General features: G+C 40.6%; 1 pseudogene across 1 annotated transcript; it reads right to left on the bottom strand.

The window, feature by feature from the left end:
• Window positions 1-21117: 21117 nt before the first annotated feature.
• On the bottom strand, window positions 21118-21742 carry LOC307095187 (glycolipid transfer protein-like; annotated as a pseudogene). Its single transcript has one exon. The product of its transcript is annotated as a glycolipid transfer protein-like (transcript).
• Window positions 21743-26175: the final 4433 nt, after the last annotated feature.

Genomic DNA, 26175 nt, shown 5'->3' with positions numbered 1-26175 from the left:
CTTTAATTTGAAGATTTGAAGCTAAGCCATTACTATTTCCTAACATTGAATATTGCTGATCAGCAATCTGATGTTAGCTTTGTTATCAGTGGAAGTGAGGTATCCCATTCCCCACTGAGTATGTGGGGTGGGGTCCTGATGATATCTGAATAAAAAGAATTTTCTAAGATTCACAGAAGAGGACAAATTATTTTTATTTGCATGTAGTTACATCCCTGGGTTTGCAAAGTCCCATTTTTCTTAATTCAGTCCTGGAAGATGTGCAGCTGGGGACTGAGTAGAGGTAGAAGCAAAGCCAGCATCCAAAGTTTCCTTTCCATGAGTCACATGGGTGAATGCAGGGGTGCCAAGAGAGCATGCCCCCTGCAACAAGAGACCCAAGAGTCCCCAAAACATAAGAACACAAACCAAGACAGCAAACTTCTTTGTTCTGGAGATTAAATATCTCAAATCTTCCTGGACTTGCAGTAGCCATGCTTACTCTGGCCAATGGCCTATTCCCAGTTGTGACTGACAGGCATGTACCTTCCCTATGTCACCCAGACTTTACTGGGCATGTGTTTATTCTTCTCCTATCCAGTCCCTTCCCCCAGCAATCTGCAGAGAATAAACCTGGGAAGTGTAAAACTGCAGCTTCCTTGCAAAGCTGCACAAAAGAATGCCCATACTATTTGGTCTTCCTTTTGCTCCTTTCCAGTTATTCATAACTAGGTTAAATTACAACATATCAGCTTGATTGTCATTCCTGTGCAGAGAGTTTATTGGTTTGAAATGTTCACAGATTTTGTTTTCACTATTCTTGGAATTTTAAAATTTTGCTATGATGTGTCTTAGATATGGATACCCTTTCATTAAATTAGCTTTCCCAGTGATTGGTGTATGGTTTTTATATGCAATTTTTGTCCTTCCTCAACCCTGAAAAATTTTATGCAGCTGTTGTTTGTTAGATCAATTTTCTCTTCGATTTTCTTTGTTATTCCTTAACTACTATTTACAGTTTCCTTAGTTATTAGTACTACTTCTTGAACTCACTGACTCTCTTTTGTGGTGCTTATTTCCCCCAAATGTTTGTTTTTAGATTTTTGGTTAGTGCTCACCTTGGGTTTTAAAAACCCATATTTATTTCTAGATGGCGTTGTTGTTTTTTTCCCTCATAACCTGCACACTTATCAAGAGTTTGAGAAGGGACAGGGTATACTGCTGAATGGAATGTATATACAGTTTATTTTCTGAGCATGGAGGCTCCCTGTTTCTCTTGGGTGTGGCCAGCCACTTGGACCCCTGCCTTGCTTCTCCAGCCCAAGCATTTATATATATAAAAGCCTAATATGCGAATTGTCCCTGTGTGGAGTTTGACCCGGAGTTTGATTGCGCACTATGACATGTGATGACCACCAAGGGGCAGCACAGAACAAAGGGAGGCCCCGGCCGGCAGCCGGAAGGCCCTGATTGGCCCTGATCATCCGCCAGGTGAAGGGACCCTCCTTGTGCACGAATTTCATGCACCAGGCCTCTGGTCCATAATAATTGTTTTAGCCTGGGACAAACATCAACGCTACCTAATACCTGACACAGCTGGGCAGAGGAGACTTAAGGATCAAACCTCTCAGCTACTCAAAATGGAGTAGTTTAACAAAATGATTTCCCATGGCTTCTGTATGCTACTTTTATCTCATCCCTGGGCTTGGAGATCATTTTGAGTCATATCCACTTTATTCTGTCATACTCTGCTTCATATGTTTTAGGCTATAGTTTTCTCTATTAATCTTATTTTCTCCATCTTAAGACTAAAATTGATTCTTCAAAACATATGTTATACAAATAAGTTATGCTTATTTTCAATTTCTGGTTTAAAGATATTGATTTCAAATATGTACTTTCTACCATTTATGGAGACCGAGATGGAGGAAAAAACAGACATGTGAACCCAGTACACTTTTAGTCACTTTCTACAGGGATTGGCTAGCTATAAGCATAATTTCTTGTTTCCCAACTACATCCCACCTCCAATACAAAAACAACTTTCTAGGAAGTGCTTCATGCAAACTTTGAAGTTGTGAGCAAAGTTGAAAAACCCATAAGATATTGGTTTGTGAAAAATGTCCTGAGCCCAAAGGGAGTGATTCTAATAGAGTACAAAAAATGACCTGTGTGGACAAAAAGGGACTACATATTAAACCTGACAAGCTCAGGAAAGGCTTGCATGGCCTCCTTACACACTCAAGAAACCTAAAGTAACCATACAGGATGGTCTTAAATTAAAACTTTCTACCTGAAAGAAGTTCACAGCAGGTAATCATGTCCTAGGGCAGTATGTTTCCCTAACAAAGTTCAATCTTTTTTTAAAATATATTTTTATTGATTTCAGAGAGGAAGGAAGAGGAAGAGAGAGAGATAGAAACATCAATGATGAGAGGGAATCATTGACTGGCTGCCTCCTGCATGCCCCCCACTGGAGACCAAGCCCACAACCCGGGCATTTGCCCATGACTGAAATTGAATCCAGGACCCTTGAATCCACAGGCCGACACTCTATACACTGAGCCAAACTGGCTAGGGCAACAAAGGTCAATCTTTATCTTAACTGAGCCTGACTGTTGCCTTTTTTTGCATTTAGGATAACATACCTGATAATATGCCTTTGGAATAACAAATTAATTCCCCCCCCCCCACACACACACCTTTGCTTTCTCCCACCTTCCTAATCTATTACCAATGGATTTCATGTAACCCACTTAAGCCTCATTTTTTAAAATTGTAATGTATAAAATAAAGTGTAAAACTGTCATTTCCCACAACATTTTCTCAATCCATTGAGGTTTGTCATTAGTTTGGTTCAAATAAACTCATAAACATTCTTACAGGTTTGGATATTTCTTATGCTGACATCTGCAATCACTTAAAAAAATGCCCTGAATCCAGATACAGTGCAGACTGTATGAAATTCTTCGACAACTTTGTAAGCTGATTGTCCTTACAGAACATTGACTGAAGAGGCCTGTATTTAGAGATTCTATTTTTTTTAAAAGAAAGGATTCGTTTTAAAATTCAAACTTATAAACACCCAAAGTTTAAAAATTCAACTTGTTCCACAGATGTGAGATTTTCAATTAAAGATCACACATGAATGCAGTGTGTTGTGCCTTAAGGCAAGAACTTTTTTTTTTGCTCTATTGTAACTTTTTTTTTGTTTTAAAATTTATATTAATTGTTGAAAGTATTATAGATGCCCCTTTTTTTCCTCCATTGTCACCCTATGCCTCCTCCCCTACAAAACCCCCTCTAGGCCTTCATGTACTACTTTCAGTGTCCATGAATTATGCATATGAACTCTTTGATTAATCTCTTCCCACCCCCACCCTCCTCTGACTTCCTTCTGATGTTCTTAATAGGGGTTGGTCATATTGGAATTGGTACTGGTTAGCAGTTTGGTGGAGATAGGGAAAGGGTGTTTTGTAGTGTCAGAGTGGCTTCATTAAAGACAAAAGGAAAGGTGATCTGCAAATTTTAGATTCATTATAAAATTAATATACATGACTGATTTGTACTTATCTAATAAATCTGGGAGTGGATGCTTGGTAACCTAAAGTCAAACCAACTTAATAAAATTAATCTATAGTGCCCCAAGTGCTTATGTCCTATAAGGCTTCAATGATGCATTTTTCATTGAGTGACTGGGTAAATATAATTATCTATACCAGAAAGTCTAAGTCCTTATTCTAATTTCTTTAAATTAGAAATAAAGAACTTATTTAATGACCCATTAATGTTGGGGAGATAGAGCAGAGGGCATTATTTTATTGTGGTTCCCATGACTGGGAAAAGAGGGATGGTTTGGGTCCCACTTGGATTTGAGCCAACAACACTCTTCCAAAACCCATTCATTCCTCCCAGATACCATTGCCCCAATTTGAAAGGCTAACTTTTACAATGAGTGTTTAAGTATCTGCCTTTATGGACAGACTGAGCCAGGAAAAAGAGCACTGGTCTAGAGCCTGACCTTGTATTTCTGTCATGTTTTGCAGAGTAATCTTAGCAAGGGAAAGAACAGACCAGGAGCATGGCCAGGGTAGCAAGTGTTATGTGTAAGTAAGTGTGTGTGTGTGTGTGTGTGTGTGTGTGTGTGTGTGTGTGTGTGTATGTGTGTGTGTGTATAGGATTAAGGAGCAAGCACCAGCTGGAGTTGGTGTGAAAAGAACCCTTTGGCAGAAGCCTCTTATCCCAAAATATATGCCTCATCTGCCTATTCCTTTTACCTGAGATTCTAACATTAGTTAGTTATTCAGTTCTTTAAGAAGTTTTCTTTTAGCCCAACCAGTGTGGCTCAGCGTTTGAGCATTCACCCATGAACCAGGAGGGCACATGCCCAGGTTGTGGGCACGATCTCCAGTAGGGGGCGTATAGGAGGCAGCCAACAGATGATTCTCATCATTGATGTTTCTATCTCTCCTTCTCCCTTCCTCTCTAAAATAAATTAAAATATTTTAAAGAATCTTTTAACATGCAAATACTCCTGGAAGGTATAAATTATTACTATTTCACTAGTCCTTTCAAACTCTGGAATTAGACAGACAGACCCATATCCAAATTGTCACTTGTCTCAGATATTTTCTTGGGTATTAACTTAGTCACAGTTTTCCCATCTGTTAAGTGGGGATAATAATCTCTACCTCAAAGATGGGTATATTAAATGAGAAGAGCAAATGTGAAAGTAGGAAAATGCCTGACATGTAAAAGCTGTGTCCTTATTTCATTTGTATGACTCAATTTAGGCAGGGAGGTGCCAAGGTGAGATACAGAAATGGACTTCAAAGTATCCAGAGGAGTGAAGCTCAGCCAGGGGAAGCAAGATACAGAAAAGCCAACTCTGGACCTGGGACCTGGAGATAATAAGCAGAAGCAACAGTATAAGCCTATTGCTGTTAAGTAGCACAATGGTTCAGAAGAGGACTTCTTGGCTTGGCCTTGGTTCTCAGCCAGTGGAGAAGAATTTTGCTTATTAGTTGTATGATTTTGGTCAAGTCACTAATCTCATTGAGCCTCACTTTCCTCCTCTGTAAAATTGAGAATATAATAGTCCCTTTTAAGAATCATAGTTAGGCTTAAATAAGCTATTATGTATACAGTGGTTGGCACAAAATAAGTGCTCAGTAAATGTAACTTGTAATTAATATCATCAGCATCTTCAATATTATGATCATTATTTTTAATATATATGTGCATATGTTTATTTTACAGGATCTGTAAAAACATTTATCTTTTTCTTTATAAATGTTATTTTAATTTAATTTAATTTCTGGAGTATTCTGGGTCATCACTGTGACTATTACTTAACATTAATTATTATTATTTTTTTTTTAAAAAAAATATATTTTATTGATTTTTTACAGAGAGGAAGAGAGAGGGATAGAGAGCCAGAAACATCAATGAGAGAGAAACATCGATCAGCTGCCTCTTGCACACCCCCCACTGGGGATGTGCCCGCAACCAAGGTACATGCCCTTGACCGGAATTGAACCCGGGACCTTTGAGTCCGCAGGCCGACGCTCTATCCACGGAGCCAAACCGGTTTCGGCTAATTATTATTATTATTACTAGAGGCCCAGTGCATGATTGAATCATGCACGTGTAGTGTCCCCTACACGCTTTCGCTTTTCACGGTGGAGCTGGGTGCCTGCCGAGCCGGAGGCTTCTGAAAGGCCTGGTGCCGGAGCAGACAGGCACCCAGCTCCCCCACTTTTGATGGTCCGCGGCTGCTGAGGGGGGCTACCCTGCTGTTGAGAGGTGCAGGGGGCGGGACTCCCGCCCCCTGCGCCTCTCAATGGCCGCTGAGGGGGGCTGCCGCGGACACCTGGCTACCCTGCCATTGAGAGGCGCAGCTGGGTGTCTGCGGCAGGCCCCCTCAGCGGCCTCTCAAAAGCAAGGTAGCCCCCCTCAGTGGCAGCGGATCCGTGCCTCTCAATGGCTGGATAGGCCACCCCGAGTCCCTCCCCCCAGCCTCTTGCCGCCCAATCGTGGGCGTAGTGGAGTGATGGTAATTTACATGTTACTCTATTATTAGATAGGATTATTATTATTATCATCATCATCATCATTTATCAGGGCTACTAAATTACTTGGAAGTTCCAAAGCACTCAGTTCTGGGACCATATTTCAGATGAATTTGGAGAAAACTGAAGATTTTTCTTGGTTTTATCCTATTTTTAGTGTCTTTTTAGGTCTGGTAAACTCTCACCCCTAGGGTACTATGCCCTGTTTCCCTTTCTATTCTTACCCCTTTCATGAACTGTGCTCTTAGAATTTCTGTAGGGAGGACTCCAATACTAATTCATGCTAAAATATAAATGGGTATTAGTTCAAATGTTGCACCTTCCTTTGAATTTACACTTTTAATAAGGGCTTAATTTCAGAGTCCATTAGTTACTTAATTCCCTTCAAACTCCAGGGATGGATTAGCAGTAAACAAGTAGCTCATGTACAGACTTTTAGGGTCAAGTTTTCATACAAACTAGGAAATGAAAAACAGCTTGTGATGAAAGAAGCTTAGACTGACATGACCAGGGCCTGTGAGGAATGACCCAGGCCCAAAGAGAGAGATTCTAATAAACCAGGAGAATGACTTTCGTAACCCCCATTGCTTATTGATGTCAATCCCAAAAGCACAGACCCAGTTGCTAAGCAGGCTTGCAAGTCACACCAATTTAAGACCCTTGATATTTGCTTTTCTTTTCAGCCAAATAAAATGGGGGAGAGGGAGTTTGACAATATGCATTTAGAAACCCCAAATAAGAACAATGCAGAGATTCATCTTCCAGGGGTCCTCAAACTTTTTAAACAGGGGGCCAGTTCACTGTCCCTCAGACTGTTGGAGGGCTGGACTATAGTTAAAAAGAAAACTATGAACAAATTCCTATGCACACTGCACATATCTTATTTTGAAGTAAAAAAACAAAACAGCAAAAATACCCGCATGTGGCCCACGGCCATAGTTTGAGGACACCTGACTTGACCTTTTGCTTTTGCCATTTCCTTCATCAAAGCACTTTTAATTAAGTGGATGTTAAATTTGGGGTCAACAGAGGATAAGAAGGCACTTTGGGAACCAGAATCAACTACTGTGTTCTTTAAAGAAAAATATAATATCTATGTGCTCTTCCAAGATAAAATTCTCAAAATCACTACAAATAAATTAGCATTTAACTGGCTGATGCAATCTTTAACCCAATAGACCCCTATAAATATGTTCAAATGTCTAGAGCAGTGATTTTCAACCCATGTGCCACAGCACACTAGTGTGCCACAAGAATTTTTAAAACATGCAATATCTGACTATTTAGTCAGGGACACTGACCTCTTTTCCCTTAGATTGTCAAATGAGAAATGACAAGAGCCAACACAACTAGAGCCATCCGGTATGAATGAATCAAAATTATACCTATTTTTCCCCCCTCAGGTCCGCAAAAAATATAATATATATTTTGGTGTGCCACAGAATTTTACTAATTAGTTTATGAGTGCCATGAGATGAAAAAGGTTGAAAATTACTGGTCTAGAGAGTTTAGATTGCTGATGCATTTTGTAATTAAGCAGCTTGATACATTAAAGAGCCATTGCTAGAACATAAGTTTTAAGTGCTCCTCCATTCCTCAGCAATCCCTCTCTTACCCTCTGATGGCTTTTACTTATTTCTAGCCTTCTCAAATAAACTGTAATTGAAAATATTTTTTTTAAATTTGTTTTCGTATTTTTTTGTTGTTGTTGTTTCCACACTGTGGTGTAAATGAATAAAGAACCCCAGCTCAACATGATATTTGCATTTTAATAAAGAACATAAAGTCCTAGAGATAGAATTTCAGGCACTAATAATTATGGAGTAGGGGGCTTCTTGGCCAGATGGAACTTTATTATGTTTTCTTTTACCATGCGACTGCAATATTTAATTAGGCACTGGTCACATCTATCTGGCCCTTTTAATCATTTAGTTTGGATAAGAGGTTATAGGTACGAGGCAGTAGCTGATGAGAAGAGGCTCCCACTAGGTTAGTGGTAGAGTTAGCAAAATGTGGCACATATAGGCTACTAATTGTCTTCAAGCAGGCTTTGTTCACCAACAGAGGAAATTGAAACAGTATGTATTCAGCAAATGCTATTATCTGTTAGGCACAGTGTTAGATGCTGGGTTACAACAAATAATAAGGTTGGGTTCTTTTCTTGGAAGAGCTCAGATTCTAATGAAACAAATAAGCATTAAAAAACACAAAGTTGGCAACTGTCTAGTTATTTGAATAAATCATTGGGATGCCTACTTGACCCCTTACATCAAAATAAATTCCAGATTGTTCAACAAGTTAAATATTTAAAAAAGGAAAAACCATAAGGTACTAGATGAAAATATGGGTGATTGTTTTTATAATCTTGCGGTGAAGAAGGCCTTTCTAACTAAGCATGCTACAAAATAATATACTGTAAACGAAAAGATTTATACATTTAATTATATCAATATTATCATTTCTATATGGCAATAGCAAATACACAAGCAAGTCAAAAGGCAAATGACAAAGTAAGAAAAAAGTTATACATATAACAAAGAATTTTTAAAATCCTATTTATTTTACTGTATTTTTTTATTTAAAAATTTAATGTTGAGGAGAAGGCCTGGGAGGGTTAGGTGCAGAGTGAAGGGGGTCAATGGAATAAAGGGGGGGGCATCTGTAATATTTTCAACAATAAAGATAAATTTTTAAAAATTTTAATGTTGACACTATTGCAGATATCCCTCATTTTCACCCCCTTTGCCCACTTCCACACACCCCCACCTCCCTCTCCCCTGGCCTTCACCATAACATTGATGGTGTCCATGGGGTGTACATACGTTCTTTAGCTAATCCCTTTGCCTTCTTTATCCAGTCACCTCCCTCTAACACCTGCCAGTCTGTTCTATGTATCCATGCTTCTGGTTCCATTTTATTCTTCAGTTTATTTTGTTCATTAGATTCCACATATTAGTAAAATCATATGGTACTTTCTTTCTCTGGCTTATTTCGCTTAACATAATACTCTCCAGGTCCATCCATGTTTTCACAAAGGGTAAGAGTTCCTTTTTTTTTTTAGTATGATACCATTTAATAAAATTTTAATCATGCAAAAACAATAATATATTGATTACAGACATACATAGGTAATAACAGTCATGATTGCTTTGCTTAATGATAGGTATACATTCTAAGAAATGCAACCTTAGGTGATATCCTTGTATAAACATCATAGAATGCACCAACACAAACATACATGGCTATATTGTATAGACTATTGCCTCTAGGCTATAAACCTATATAGCATGTTTCTGTACTCAATACTGTAGGCAACTGTAACACAATGGTATTTGTGTATTAAAGCATATCTAAATAGAAAAGGTATAGTAATGTTATGAAGATAGTGGTACATCTGTATGGGGCACTTATCATAAATGAAGCTTGCAGAACTAGAAGTTGCTCTTGGGTGAGTCAGTGAGTGAAAGGTGAGTAAATGCGAAGGCCTGGGAATTCCACAAGTCTGTGGTTGAGATGGCAAACCACTTTAACCCTACGTGACTGTAGACTTTATAAACACTGTATACTTAGGTTACACTAAATTTACTAAAATTTTTCTTTTCTCAATAAATTAAACTTAGCTTACTGTAACTTTTTTATTTTATCAACTTTCAAATTTTTTATTATTTTGTAACACTTCATTTAAAACAAACACATTATGCAGCTATACAAAAATATTTTCTTTCTTTATATCTTTATTCTATAAGATTTTTCTTATTTTTAAAATTATTTAAATTTTTTTTTTGGTTTTTAAACTTTTTTAAAATTTTATTTTATTGTTTAAAGTATTACAAATAGTGGTACATATATCTCCTTTTTTCCCCCATTGACCTTCCCCCAGCCTCTCCTACCCCCTTGCACATGCTCTCATCCCACCCCCACCCCCAGGGTTTTGTGTCCATTAGTTGTGCTTATTTGCATACATACAAGTCCTTCGGTTGATCTCTTTCCCCACCTCCCCAACACTCCCCGGCCTTCCCGCTGTAGTTTGACAGTCTGTTTGATGCTTCTCTGCTTCTGTATCTATCTTTTTATTCACCAGGTTATAATGTTATTTATTTTCCATAAATGAGTGAGATCATGTGGTATTTTTCTTTCATTGCCTGGCTTATTTCACTTAGCATAATGCTCTCCAGTTCCATCTATGCTGTTGCAAATAGTAAGAATTCCTTCTTTTTTATAGCAGCATAGTATTCCATTGTGTAGACGTACCATAGTTTTCTAATCCACTCATCTGCTGGTGGGCATTTAGGCTGTTTCCAAATATTAGTTATGGTGAATTATGCTGCTATGAACATAGGGGTGCATATATCCTTTCTGATTGGTGTTTCTAGTTTCTTGGGGTATAGTCCTAGAAGTGGGATTACTGGGTCAAATGGGAGTTTCATTTTTAGTTTTTTGAGGAAACTACATACTATTCTCCACAGTGGCTGCACCAGTCTGCATTCCCACCAGCAGTACACGAGGGTTTCTTTTTCTCCACATCCTTGCCAGCACTTGTCCTTTGTTGATTTGTTGAGGATAGCTACTAGGACAGGTGTGAGATGGTACCGCATTGTCATTTTGATTTGCATCTCTCAGAAAATTAGTGACTTTGAGCATGTTTTCATATGTCTCTTGGCCTTCCTTCTGTCTTCTTTTGAAAAGTTTCTATTTAGGTCCATTGCCCTTTTTTTTTATTGGATTGTTTATATTCCTTTTGTTATGTTGTATGAGTTCCCTCTAAATGTTGGAGATTAAACCTTTATCGATGATAACATTGGCAAATATGTTCTCCCCTACAGTGGGCTTTCTTGTTGTTTTGTTGATGGTTTCTTTTGCTGTGCAAAACCTTTTTATTTTGATGTAGTCCCATTTGTTTATTTTCTCTTTAGTTTCCATTGCCCTAGGAGCGGTATCGGTGAAGAAATAGCTTCGGTTTATGTCTGAGATTTCACTGCCTGTGGATTCCACTAGTATTTTTATGGTTTCCTTTCTTATGTTTAAGTCCTTTATCCATTTTGAGTTTATTTTTGTGTATGGTGTAAGTTGGTGATCTACTGTCATTCTTTTTGCAAGTATCTGTCCAATTTTCCCAACACCATTTATTGAAGAGACTCTCTTGACTACATTGTATGCTCTTGCTTCCTTTGTCAAATACTAATTGAGCATAGTGGTTTGGGTTGATATCTGGGTTCTCTATTCTATTCCATTGGTCTATATGTCTGTTCCTGTGCCAGTACCGGGCTGTTTTGAGAACAGTGACTTTGTAATAGAGCTTGAAATCTGGTATTAAGATCCCAACTACTTTGTTCTTCTTTCTCAGGATTGATGCAGCTATTTGGGGTCTTTTTTTATTCCAGATGAATGTTTGGAGTGTTCTTTCTAGGTCTGTGAAATATGCCATTGGTATTTTAATGGGGAGTGCATTGAATCTATAGATTGCTTTGGGTAGTATGGACATTTTGATGATGTTGATTCTAGCAATCCATGAACATGGTATGTTCTTCCATCTGTTTATGTCTCCCTCTATCTCTTTTTTTCAGTGTCCTGTAATTTTCTGTGTATAGGTCTTTTATCTCCTTAGTTAAGTTCATTCCTAGGTATCTTAATTTTTTTGGTGCAATGGTAAATGGGATTGCTTTTTTAGTCTCTCTTTCTGTAATTTCACTATTGGTGTATAAAAATCCCATAGATTTCTTGGCATTAATTTTGTATCCTACTACATTGCCAAATTCATTTATTAAGTATAATAATTTTTTGATGGAATCTTTAGGGTTTTCTATGTACAGTATCATGTCATTTGTGAATAAGGACAGTTTTACTTCTTCTTTTCCAATTTGGATACCTTTTATTTCTTTTTCTTGTCTAATTGCAATGGCTAATACTTCCAGTATTATGTCGAACAAGAGTGATGAGAGAGGGCATCCCTGTCTTGTTCCTGATCTTAGGGGAAGTGGTTTTAGTTTTTGCCCATTGAGTATGATGTTGGCTGTGGGTTTGTCATATATAGCTTTTATTATGTTGAGGTATGATCATTCTATTCCAACCTTGCTAATAATTTTTATCAAGAAAGGGTGTTGGATTTTGTCAAATGCTTTTTCTGCATCAATTGATATGACTATGTGATTTTTATCTCTCAATTTGCTTATGTGATGTATCACGTTTATTAATTTGCAGATATTGTACCATCCTTGCATCCCTGGGATAAATCCTACTTGGTCATGGTGTATGATCTTTCTGATGTACTGCTCGATCTGATTTGCTAGAATTTTGTTGAGGATTTTGGCAACTATGTTCATGAGGGATATTGGCCTGTAATTCTCTTTCAGTGTGTTGTCTTTATCTGGTTTTGGTATTATGGTGATGCTGGCTTCATAGAATGAGCTTGGAAGTGTTTCTTCCTCTTGAATTTTTTGGAATAGTCTGAGGAGGATAGGTTTTAGTTCTTCCTTTAATGTTTGGTAAAACTCCCCTGTGAAGTAGTCTGGCCCTGGCTTTTGTTTGCTGGAAGCGTTTTGATGACTGCTTCAATTTCTTCCATAGTTATTGGCCTATTGAGATTTTTAGATTCTTCATGATTGAGTTTTGGACAGTTGTATTTTTCTAGCTATATGTTTATTTCCTCCAGGTTGTCCAGTTTGTTGGAATAGAGTTGTTCATAGTATTTTTTAACAATCCTTTGTATTTCGGTGTGGTCTGTTGTTATTTCTCCTCGTTCATTTTTGATTTTGTTTATTTGGGTCCTCTCTCTTTGCTTCTTGGTGAGCCTGGCTAGAGGTTCATCAATCTTGTTTATCCTTTCAAAGAACTAGCTCTTGGTTTTGTTGATCTTTTGTATTGTTTTTTTTCTCTATGTCATTTACCTCCACTCTGATCTTTATTATTTCCCTCCTTCTGCGTACACTGGGCTTTTCTTGTTGCTCTCTCTCTCTAACTCTTTGAGTTGTATGGTTAGGTAATTTATTACCATTGTTTCTTATTTTTTTTTTTTTTGCAGAAGGCTTGTAGACCTATGAACTTCCTTCTGAGACTGCTTTCACTGTGTCTCATAGATTTTGAATTTTTTTGTTTTCATTTTTGTTTTGTTACCAGGATGCTTTTTATTTCTTTTTTGATCTCTTTGTAACCCAGTCATTGTTTAATAGCATGCTATTTAACCTCCAGGTGTTTGATTTTTTTAGATTGTTTTTATTGTAGTTGATTTCCAGTTTTATGCCATTGTGATTTGAGAAGATGCTTGATATGTTTTCTATTTTCTTGAATTTGAAGAGACTTTACCTGTGACCCAATATGTGATCTATCTTTGAATATGACCCATGTGCACTTGAGAAGAATGTATATTCTGTGGCTTTGGGGTGAAATATTCTGAAGATGTCAATTCATTCCATCTGGTCTAGTGAGTCATTTAGGATTGATGTTTCTTGATGATTTTTTGTTTAGAAGATTTGTCCAATAGTGATAATGGGGTATTAATGTCCCCTACTATGATTGTATTGCTGTCAATCTCTCCCTTGATATCCTCCAGGAGTTTTTTTTTATGTATTTGGGTGCTCCTGTATTGGGTGCATATATTTTTACCAGAGTTATTTCTTCTTGTTGGATTGCTCCCTTTAGTACTATGAAGTGGCCTTCCTTATCTCTTGTTATGGTCTTAACATGAGGTCTAATTTGTCAGATATAAGTATTGCTACCCCAGCTTTTTTTTTTCTTTTCCATCTGCGTGAAAAAACTTTTTCCATCCCTTCACCCTCAGTCTGTCTGTCTTTTTTTCTGAGTTGGGTTTCCTGTAGACAGCAGATATATGGGCCATGTTTCCTTATTCAGTCCATTACCCTATGTCTTTTGATTGGGGCATTTAATCCCTTTACATTTAAAGTTATTATTGATAAGGACTTGTTTGTCACCATTTTTATTCTTTACCACTGTGTCCCTTCTTCACTTCCTATTTTTTATTTTTACAGCAGACCCTTTAGCATTTCTTGCATTGCTGGTTTGATGGTAATAAACTCCCTTAGTCCTTTTTTCTCTGTGAAGCTCCTGATTTCACCCTCAATTTTGATTGATATCCTTGCTGGGTACAATATTCTTGGATTCAGATCCTTCCTTTGCATGACTTTGTATATTTCATTCCATTCCCTTCTGGCCTGATATGTGTCTGTTGAGAAATCAGTTGCTAGTCTGATGGAGGATCCTTTGTAGGTAACTTTCTGTCTCTCTCTGGCCACTTTTAAGATTCTGACTTTGTCGTTGGTGTTTTCCAATTTAATTATATTGTGCCTTGGCATTGGTCTTTTGTGGTTCATTTTGTTTGGGACTCTGTGGGCTTCTTGGATTTGTGTGGGTTTTTTCTTCCCTATATCAGGCAAGTTTTCTGTCATTATTTCTTCAAACAGGTTTTCTATTCCTTGCTCAGTTTCCTCTCCTTCTGGCACTCCTATAATGTGGATGGTTCCTTTCATGTTGTCCCAAAGTTCCCTTAGGCCAGGGGTCCTCAAACTTTTTAAACAGGGGGCCAGTTCACTGTCCCTCAGACTGTTGGTGGGCCGGACTATAGTTAAAAAAAAAACAACTATGAACAAATTCCTATGCACACTGCACATATCTTATTTTGAAGTAAAAAACAAAATGGCTAAAACACCCGCATGTGGTCCATGGGCCATAGTTTGAGGACGCCTGCCTTAGGCTCTCCTCCTGTTTTTAAATTTTTTTTTCTTAGATGCTGCTCTGTTTGGGTATTTTTTCCTACCTTGTCTTTTAGCTCACTGATGCATTCCTCTGCTTCTTCTAGTCTACTGTTGATGCTTTCTATTGAGTTCTTTATAGCAGTGATACCATTTTTAATTTCTTATTGGTTCTTCTTCATTTCCTCTTGGTTCTTACACATATTGTTGAATTTGTCTTCCATTCTTTTTAGCCACCTTATGACCATTTCTCTGAATTCTTTTTTTGATAGGTTGTTTGCCTCCATTTCGTTTACTTCCTTTTCTGGTGATGCCTCCTTTTCTTTCATATGTGGGCTGTTTCTGTGTCTCCCCATGATATCTGTTCTCCAGGTGTTTGGTTATATAGTTCTCTCTCTCCTTGTTCCAGAATCTGAAGAAACGAAGTGGCTGGATTAAATTGATAAATAGATGTGTTGTTAGGATTGTGCTCTTTATATTACTTTGAGTATAAATGAGTATTTGAATATAACAGGTGGTATTTCTGCTAGAATCTACTTCTCTTCTAGTATTCTGAAGCTGTTATGTGTGGCTCCAGTGGCAAGTGTGTGCGTGATGTGACGGTGAGGCTGGAGTTCTGCGAGGCCCAAGGCCCCGTTGCGTCCTTTGCCTGCTCTCTTGTTGGCTCCCTCGGGCACCCATGTGGCCAGCTAGTCACATTGCCGCACACCAGCACTTTTTTCAAGAGTTCCTTTTTTTATAGCCACATACTATTCCATTGTGGAAATGTACCACAGCTTTTTTATCCACTCATCTACTGATGGGCACTTGGGTTATTTCCAGATCTTGGCTATTGTAAATAACGTTGCTATGAATACAGGAGTGCACATATTATTTCTGATTGATGCTTTGGGATTCTTAAGATATATTCCCAGAAGTGGGATAACTGGGTCAAAAGGCAGTTCCATTTCTAATTGAGGAAACTCCATACTGTTTTCACAGTGGCTGCACCAATCTGCATTCCCATAAATAGTACACTAGGGTTCTCTTTTCTCCACATCCTTGCTAGCACTTGTTGTTTGTTGATTTATTGATAGTAGCCATTCTAACAGGTGTGAGTGGTACTTCATTATAGCTTTAAATGTTTTATTAAATTTATTGGGTTGACATTAGTTAATAAAATTATATAGATTTCAGATGTCCAATTCAGTAATACATATCTGTATGCTTTATTGTGTTTTTATCATCCCAAGTCAAGTTTCCTTCCATCACCATTTATTCCTCCCTTTACTCTCTTCCACCTCCCTCCATCCCCTTTTTCCTCTGGTAATCACCATCCTGTTGTTTATGTCTATGAGTTTTTTTCCTTTGTTCAATCCCTTAATCTTTTTCACCCAGCCCCTCAAACCCCACCCTCTGACAGCTGTCAGTCTGTTCTCTGTATCTATGAATCTGTGTCTATATTTTAAAATATATATACTAAAAACTTTTACAATTCATGAAGGTAAAAAGCCCCATAGAAAAATGAATAAATTTTTTACCCTGACTGGTTTGGCTCAGTGGATAGAGCGTCAGCCTGCAGACTCAAGGGTCCCAGGTTCAATTCCGGTCAAGGGCATATACCTTGGTTATGGGCACATCCCCAGTAGGGGGTTTGCAAGAGGCAGCTAATTGATATTTCTCTCTCATCGATGTTTCTAACTCTCTCTCCCTCTCCCTTCCTCTCTGTAAAAAATCAATAAAATATATTTTAAAAAATTAATAAAATTTTTAACATAAAAATAAATATAAATGTCCAGTGAATCAAATATTCTGCTCAAACTTGCTAATGATTATTTAAAGACAAATCAAAATAATGATATTTAACTTCTATCACATTTAAAATATGATAAAGTTTTATAAAACCTAATTCTTTTGAAATGCAGTAATTCTCTTTCACAATCAGTTGAAGTATAACTTGGAAGTACACTATTGGAGGGCAATTTGACATATTTGTTAAGATTGTAAAAAGTTATATACTTTAACCTAACAATTTTACTTCTAAGAGTTTATTCTAATGGTGTATGCTTATAAACAAACAAATGTACACTTGCAATGGCCAGAAACCAAAACTTCAGAAAAAAGACAGGAGACAGTCTCATCAATAGATAAGGGAATCATGATAATTTATCCTCTGAATACTACATAACCTATTAGAACAAATATATATTCTGATACATATTTTCAAGATATATAGAGTGAGAAAAGCAAAGTGTTGAGTAGTATGATTCTGTCTCTGTGAAAACAAATCATATACAGTTATTGTATGTGCATCAAACATCTCTTGGAAAATACATAAGAAACTGTTAACAAAGACTACCTCTGGAGATTAAGACTGTGGTGGGAGGGATATGAAAATATTATACTTTTCACTTCATAATCTTCTTCCCTGTTTGTATGTTTTTATCATGTGCATTTATTATTACTTATATTTTTCTTATTTAATAAACAATATTCTATATGCCAACAATAATTATAGCATATATAATATGTATATACTATATGTGAAATTATATAGACATATAGAAACCCAAATGAAAATGCAAACTTGTTCTAACAGCACAAGGGACAGTCAGCTAAGCCAGAATATAGACATAATGCGTGTGATTATGGGTGGGTCAAGGGATAGCCTTATTGGGAGGAGGTGGCATCTGTACTGATTTGGTTTGACAATTAAGAATTATAAAGAAGCCCTAGCCAGTTTGGCACAGACTGAAAGGGTCCCAGGTTGGATTCTGGCCAAGGGCACATGCCCGGGGTTGCGGGCTGGATCCCCAGGAGGGGGAGTGAAGGAGGCAGCCAATCAATGGTTCTCTCTCATCATTGATGTTTCTATCTCTCTCTCTCCCTCTTCCTTCCTCTCTGAAATCAATAAAGAAATATATTTTTTTAAAGTTTTAGAAAGAAAAAAAAGAATTAGGTGAAAAAGAGAGACATAGGGGCTATTTCAGGTAGAGGGTAGTTGTTGGTTTTGGTTAGAGTGTGATGGGAGGTATTAGGATAGAAAATGGAGGCAATTGAATCTGGAGACAGAGATAGAGACTGGATATGGTGAAAAGCTTTGCTTGTCACATTAACTGCATTAGACTGAAGTTTCAGAGACTTGTTGTCTTGGAAATAATGAACTAGACATTTCACACTGTGGTGTAAATGATCAAAACAGGTATTTGTGTTTTAATGAAGAACAAAATGTTCCAAAGATACAATTTCAAGCATTAATAATTAGGTAGGAGGAATCTCCCTCATGTGCCTCAATTGACACATTTATGAGAAGATGACACACCTGGTTGTCAGGGTACCAGACTGTTCTACTTAATGGGGAATCTGCCACCCTATTAGAGTTATGGGTGGGTTCTATTTTCCAGAAACCCCTTGAACAGAACTGGTAATAAGAGGCTAGGGGAGAGAGGATGACTCCCATGGTAACCAGTCAGTTGTGCTCAGATCCCTGTGGACTTTATTATATTTTTATTATAATACTAGAGGCCTGGTGTGTGAAATTCATGCACTGGGGGATGTCCCTCAGCCCAGCCTGCAACTCTCGCCAGCCTGCCTACTTGATTGCCCCTAACCGCTTCTGCCTGCCAGCCTAATCTGCCCCTGACCACTCCCCTGCCAGCCTGATTGACACCTAACTGCTCCCCTGCAGACCTGGTCCCCTCAACTGCCCTCCCCTGCAGGCCTGGTCACCCCAACTGCCCTCCCCTGCAGGCCTGGTCCACCCCAACTGCCCTCCCCTGCCAGCCTGGTCGCCCCTAACTGCCCTCCCCTGCTGACCCAGTTATCCCTAACTGTCCTCCCCTGCCAGCCTGGTCGCCCCTAACTGCCCTCCTCTGCAGGCCTGCCCCCCCCCCCAACTGCCCTCTATCCCCTGCAGGCCTGGTTGCCTCCAACTGCCCTCCCCTGCCAGCCTGGTCACCCCCAACTGCCCTCCCCTGCTGGCCATCTTGTGGCAGCCATCTTGTGACCACATGGGGTGGCCATCTTGTGCGAGGGTGTGACTGCAATTTGCATATTACCTCTTTATTATATAGGAAGAGAGGCTTAGGGGCTATTCCAGATAGAGGGAACATTAACATATTAAACGTTGTTGGTTGCCCTCCATTCTATCAGATACAGGGGAAAATGCCCAGCATATAGAGTAAGATCTTGATTTTCATGCCGGCTTTTCACTTGATAGCCTTGTGACTATGGGCAAGTTACTTAATCTTTCTGAGATGCAAAAGGATTGTGTAAAACAGACTGAGGAATCTCAGAGGAAAGAGGGTGAGGGGAATTGGAAGAGATTAACCAAAATTTATATGCATAACCCATGAACACAGACAATAGTGTGGTGAAGGCTTGGGGAGGGGGAGTGGGAGTGGGATGGAGGGGGGTCAATGGCAGAATAATAGGGGACATCTGTAATACTTTCAACAATATACATAAATTTTAAAAAAGAAATGGAAAAATATTCTTTGGTGAGGATTAACAAAAATAAATAAGTTAATTAATTAATTAATTAAATAGTACATATAAAGCACTTAGCACTGATGTGTGGGGAGCATTTACATGTTAGCTTTTATAATCATAACTAGAGGCCCGGTGCACAAAATTCATGCACGGTGGGGGGGGGGGGGTTGTCCCTCAGCCCAACCTGCACCCTCTCCAATCTGGGACCCGTCGGGGGATGTCCAACTGCCAGGACTGCTGGTTCCCAACTGCTCGCCTGCCTGCCTGCCTGATTGCCCCTAACCACTTCTGCCTTCCAGCCTGATCACCTCCTAACCACTCCCCTTCCAGCCTGATCAATGCTTAACTGCTCCCCTGCCAGCTCGATTGCCCCTAACTGCCCTCCCCTGCAGTCCTGGTCCCCCCCAACTGCCCTCCCTCCCCTGTAGGCCCAGTCACCCCCAACTGCCCTCCCCTGCTGGCCTGGTCACCCCCAACTGCCTTCCCCTACTGGCCTGATCGCCCACAACGACCCTCCCCTGCCAGCCATCTTGTGAAGACATGGGGGTGGCCATATTATGTGAGGGTGTGATGGTCAATTTGCATATTACCTTTATTATATAGGATTTTTTGTTCCAAAATAGAGATTTATTTATTAAGAATTATTTAGTGTTTGCATAGAAGTCACCAATTGTTTCCCATAGGGTTTTTTTTTTAATTTCTTTATTGATTAAGGTATCACATATTTGTCCTCATCCCCCCATTCCCATCCCACACCCCTCCCCACACATGCCCTCACCCCCCTGTTGTCCTTAACTGCTGGTTAGGCTCATATGCTTGCACACAAGTCTTTTGGTTGATCTCTCCCCTTTACCCCCACCCTTCCTTACCCTCCCTCTGAGGCCCGACAGTCTGATCCATGCCTCCTTGTTTCTGGGTCTGTTCTTGTTCATCAGTCTATATTGTTCATTATTTCCCCTAGATGAGTGAGATCATGTGCTATTAGAAATACACTTATAAGAACCGAAAATGAGACAAGCAATATCTCATAGGGTTTTTAACACACATGAATTCTTTGGGGGTCGCTCTATTCACCCCAACAATTTCAAAATACAGCTCTTGTTAGTGCCAGGCACAACAGTTAAGGCAGGGAGGTGATTCCTTGGATATCAGCATCAGGAGGGCTTGTGGTCACCCCTCTGAGAGAACACACATGATAGGTAGTTTCTTAGGTGAGGTAGGCTGTCCCTGAAGGAAATACTTATGCAGAAGAATGAAAATTCAGTCATCTGTGGTCAGTTACTCATACCTGATAGCTTTAAAATAAAGTCCCCTTGGGCAAGGTCATCAAAGCCTTGCTGGTTGTTTTCAACTATAAAAAAACTGTCTGGAAAAAGACAGTAGGAACGAGTGGGGTCTATACTGACAGCGCTATGAGGCTGGGCTGTTGCAACCACAGGAGCACACAGCAGTCTGTTTAAAAAAAAAAAATCCTGTATAATTTCAAATCAGACTCCTTGTGGTCCTTAGATGACCTAAAACATCACTGCACCAGATCCTCATCTTAAAAATGAGGTGTATGACAGGGCTTCTCCAGGGTCACGCACCACATGGGGGGACAGAGACAGAAAACCCTAGGACTTGACTTATTAGCAACATTAATTTATTTTTATCACACTGAAATGAAGGCCGTCGGTCTGTGCTGCCATGAAATTAAAGGTGATTCAGAAGTAGGGTGGTTATTTATTGCTCTCTTAGGATAGTCCCCAAAAATGACTTTTCAGAAACCAGGGCTGTCCCCTGAACGCCCAGCCAGATTCTGGGCCACTCTGGGGGACGCAGGCCAAGGCGGCCTCCAGCTTGCTTCACAGTGATTCTGGCTTGTCCGTTTCTGGGAGTGCTGGCCTCCGGCCAGCTTACACCTTGTAGTTGAGCTCGGCATTCATCGTGGTGTACATCTCATAGATGATGTCGATATTGGCCGTGTAGTTGATCAGAACAGGCAGACCTTCTCCAGGTCTCCTCCTCCTTCACGTTCTGGCCTTTGGAGAGCGCTTTCAGGAAGTCGGACTTGTAGGGTGTGGCATACAGCGCTGCCTGGAAGATCTTCTGCATGATCCAGCCATGGTACTTCTTGAGCGCCATTTTTTAGGCCTTGGTGATGTTCACGTGGATGAGGTTGGGGTGGCTCTCATCCTGCTCCCCGTCACAGATGCTCTGCAGGAAGACCTGGATGAAGCGGAGGTTCTTTTTCAGCCACATCAGCGCTAGCGTGGCCCCCACTCTGAGCCACTCTGCTGCATACATTTCCTTCTCTGCCTCCAGCATGTTCTGCAGGGTCTGGAACTTGGCCGGGTCGGTGTACACAGCTTTGATTTTCGTTATGTTACCACTTATGTCTGCCTTGATGGGCATAAACACTGGGGACCCAAGGCAATCGAAGAAAGGCGGCAGGTGGGACACCGCCTCCAGGAAGGGCCTGGTCTGGATCTGCTTGTCCACGGGCAGCGGCTTCAGCAGATGCTTGGCCAGCAGCGCCATTTCCGGGTCTAGGCCAGCAGTGATGCCCCAGGTGGCACCGCGGGCATCCACGCCGGCCACCCCACCCCCCCCCCCGCCCAAACCCTGCCCCCCAGCCGCCGCGGCTTGTGCGCCCTTTCTTTATTTTTAAAAGACTGCACCGCACACCCCTGGCCCCCAGAGCCTCCCCAGCCAGGGCTAGAGGCCACCGGGTGGTTTGAAGGTCGGCCATGCCCCCATCCAGGAGGGGTCCCCTCATGGTGACTGGTAGTCCATCTGGTTGTGACGCCCTAGGCTATTATTAGTATAGATTATTCTCTCTTCTACATAAGCCCAGTAAGAATTACCATGATATTTGTCGTATTAATTATAATTATTACTAGTAGCCCGTTTGCACGAAGATTCATGCAATAGACCTTCATTCACCTGGCTGCCTGCACCAGTTTTCTGCCGGCACCAGGGACCCAGGCCTTGGCTGTGGCCACCGCCTTCTGCCTTTTTCAGGGTCGGGGCTTGGCCCCGGGCAGTGGCCTTGGGCTCGGCGGCACCCAACATCCTTGCTAAGGATCGCAGGAGCTGACCCCCAGTGGTTTCCTGCGATCCGTGCAGGCTGCCCACTGGTGCCCAAGGCCGGGAAAGCCTCCGCCCCAGGCTTTCCTGGCCTTGGGCTCGCCGCACCCAGCGTCCCTGCTACCGATCACAGGAGCCGACCCCCAGTGGTTTCCTGTTATCGGTGCAGGCTCCCCGCTGGTGCCCAAGGCCCGGAAAGCCTCAGCCCCTGGGACCCCCGGGAGGGGCGGGAGGGGCAGGACCATGCCCTCCCAGGTGGACGATCAACCCCGGGACCCCCGGGAGGGGCGGGAGGGGCCCAGACACGCCCACCTAGGTGGCCGATCGCCCCAGGCACCCCCGGGAGCGGCTGAATGGGGCCCGCTACGCCCCCCGGGGTGCCGATGGGCCCGGCCACGCCCCCCGGGGTGCCGATCGCCCCAGGCACACTGGGGAGCGGTGGCATGGGCCCGGCCACACCCCCCCCGGGGTGCTGATCGCCCCAGGCACCCCCGGGAGCAGCGGCATGGGCCCGGCCACGCCCCCCCGGGGTGCCGATCGCCCCAGGCACCCCCGGGAGCGGCGGCATGGGCCCGGCCACTTGGCACCGCCATCTTGAACTTCTCAACGGCGGATATGCCACCCGGAGTCCCGCCCCCAGCCTCCTGCCGGCCCAATCGTGGGCATAGCGGAGGTGCGGTCATTTTGCATGTTTCTCTATTATAAGGTAAGATTATCCATTCTTACCCATGAATTTTTCTAAAACTTTTTCCTTCTTCACAAAGCCACCAAATATTACTATTATTGCTGTTTTTATTTGTATAATTCCTTCTTCCCTATGAGCCTACTGTTGATGAGTGTTTCTGTTGTCATTATTATTATGGTTATCACTGATATTATTTGCTCTTCTCCATGAGTCCTAGGATTACACTCCTCACCTTGTCTCCACCTTATGACTTCTCCAGGCCACACCACTGGAGGGAGCAGCAGAGCTGATACACCATTACTTGTGCATCTTTCCAGACCTGCCCTACTTGCTTTTAGCAGTAGAGAAGGAGTCAAGAAGGCAGAAGTGAAAGGATTTCCTCTCTATGCTTTCCATACTAACCATCCCTTCCCTGCTTGCCAGGGTCATAGTGTCTCCTATAGTTTGAGGGTTTGCTTCTTCTCCTTTTTTCCTCCTTGGTAGAATGATTTGAATAAGTAATCTCAACCAATAGCTGGAAATAAGTCAGCTCACATTTTCCCAGAAAGCAAAAGAGGATCTAGAAGTAAAGAAAAAGTGAAAGAATTTATTGGATGTGGATGGAATCTATGAACACATTTCCAGAAATTCACAGACCCAGGAGGTATAAGCTAATGAGAGCAACTTCTTTTTACTGAGCTCTTACACTGAGACAAGCACATTATGTCCTATGGCACTCATATGAATTGAGCTCTTTTATCATTCTTCTGGTGTAGATGAGGGAACTTAGGCTGGGAGAAAGTAAGGGAGTTGTCCAAAGTCACAGAGCTGATAAGGGGCAGTGCTGGCATGTGATCCCAGGCTTGTCTGACTCCTGGGCCAGGAACTTTCATCTTGACATCAAATTGCAGTTTAAAGAAAAAGTAAAAGAACTTGAAGTTCAGCAAGCCTGTGGCAGAGATAGCTCAAGGTTATTCTTATTCATATTTATGTGATTGTGATTTGTTATAATTTTCTCTAGTATTTTTCTTTCAAAGTATTGTGATTTTGTAGCCTTCAAATTTTGTTTGTACTTAGTATATTTTAAACCTCACTAGTTGTTTTCTAACAGGGTCCTTGCTGAAAAGCACTCAGGAACCACAGACTTCCCTAGCTGGTCTTCCCTTTTTAGATTCTCTAATATATGCCCAGTGCATAAAGAGAAAATATTCATTTAAAGTTTTCTCTTTTAATGTTGCAAAATAGTCAGTAGTGTAATAACGTTGATACTATTAGCAGGCCTCAAAGTGGCCTTTTTCCATGTTGTCCCAATGATTGTCAGGTCTGGCGCCAGAAAAAATTGCTGCCTAGGGAGGATTCTTTCCTAGAACTTTTTTGAGACCTGCTCCATCTACTCTGCTCTTTGTTCCTCTTTGAGCCTGGCCTCATTTGGCTGTTCTCCCTCTGGTATGCCCCTAGCTGGAGTGCCAGCCAAGCCTTTGCCCTTCACACACCCCACCCGCAAACCGATATGCTTTTTCTCTTTGCTTGGCTGCCAGGGAGAGGATTTATATCAGGATTGCTCAACTAAGAAATGCTCAGCTCCGTAAAATTCCAATTCTTGCTCTCTGTCCATTTTTGTTCTTTTGTAGTGTTGATGCTTAATCTTTATGTTGGAGAATCTTTATGGAAGAGTCTACCGTTGAAAGATTTTTTTTTTACTAGTAATTCTTAGGTTTAGTATACTGTGTCTCAAATTCTTTTAATTGCCTGGGCTAGCCCACCTCTTCTGCCATTGAGCCACTATCAATAAAGATAGTGTTCACTTCTTCAATAAAGTAAATAATAAAACATATTATTTTTTACATGTGTACTCTGATCAAAAAAGAGATGTTTACTACAAGTGAAGTTCTCTATGGAGGTCTGAGCCAAACCACAACCTGGCCATTTCTATAGTACTTTCTAAATTATCATATAAGTAGTAGTATTATATAAAGTAACCCACTAGGTAAAAGTAAGTTTTAATAGCTATAAAACTATTTCTAACCTAACCTTCCTCCCACACATACCACATTTCTGGCCCCTCAATTATGTTAGTAGGCAGCAGTAGGAAAGCAAAAGTAACCATAAAATCACCAACATTGAAATATACATTCTTCAAATGCTCTTAATTAACAAAATTTTACTTTAAAAAGTGTCTTTATGCATGTGCCTATAATAGGCAGGTGGGAACCTGCATTTCAGCAATTACATAAGCCAGGGGATACATTTTGAGTCCTTGTGATGACTATTAGCCAAATGATTAAAGATAACTAGTTTTTGAAGAGTGTTTTTAACCTTGGATATGCACCATAATAACACAAGGAACTTTAGAAATAATCATTTCCAAGTCCTAACCACAGATATTTTAATGTGGGGAGCATTCAGATCATGGTAATTTTTAAAAGCTCTTCAGGTGATTCTAGAGTGTGGCCAAGGTCTAGAACGATTAAGTTGTCATCCTCAGGCCTAAGAGTCTTGCTATAACAAAGTATAATCTGTGTACCCACATCATCTGGGAGTTTGTTAAGAAATGCCTAAAATCAGGCCCTGCCTAGATCTACTCAATCAGCACTGCATTTTAACAGGATCCACTGGTGATTCATATGCACATTAATGTTTGAAAAGCGCTGTTCTAGAATAAGTGTGAGCTCTCGTAAAGTATCTCCTGAAAAAAAAATATTTTTGCATCATCAACCAATCTGCCCATTGACATTCTGGGCTTTCTAAAATATGGCATATAAACCTGACAAACTCAATTGCAGATGGCCTCTACATCAGTCTAAAAATGATGAATTCTCCCACTTCAGAAAAATGAGAAAAAGTGGTAGACAAGTTAGGGTCTAGCGTTGTTTCTTTCTGGTCTGTATTATAAGTTTGGATACCTCCCTTGGTAGTATTCAAAGACTTGTGGATAAAGAGAGAGATGTCAAAAGATTAAATAAGACAATGATTTCCCCTCACCCCCCAAAGCAAGGAGAATCTAAAAAATGTCAGTCTTTTGAGTTTGAAGTTGATCCTCAGCACACTTCCAGAATGGATTATTAAGAAGATGATTTATCAGCCCTTGGAAAGGGACTTATTAATGCCTAGGAACCGGCATGGGTTCATTAAGAGCAAATCATGCCAGACTAAGCTTATTTCCTTTTGGATGGAGCTTTCAAGAGGATACTGCAAAAAATCACTTATTTGAGCTTTAGCT

Source organism: Cnephaeus nilssonii (genome assembly GCF_951640355.1).
Source record: "Cnephaeus nilssonii genome assembly, chromosome: X".
Lineage (NCBI taxonomy): Eukaryota > Metazoa > Chordata > Mammalia > Chiroptera > Vespertilionidae > Cnephaeus > Cnephaeus nilssonii.
The sequence above is the reverse complement of the archived record's forward strand: the minus strand, read 5'-3'. Positions and strand labels throughout refer to the sequence as shown.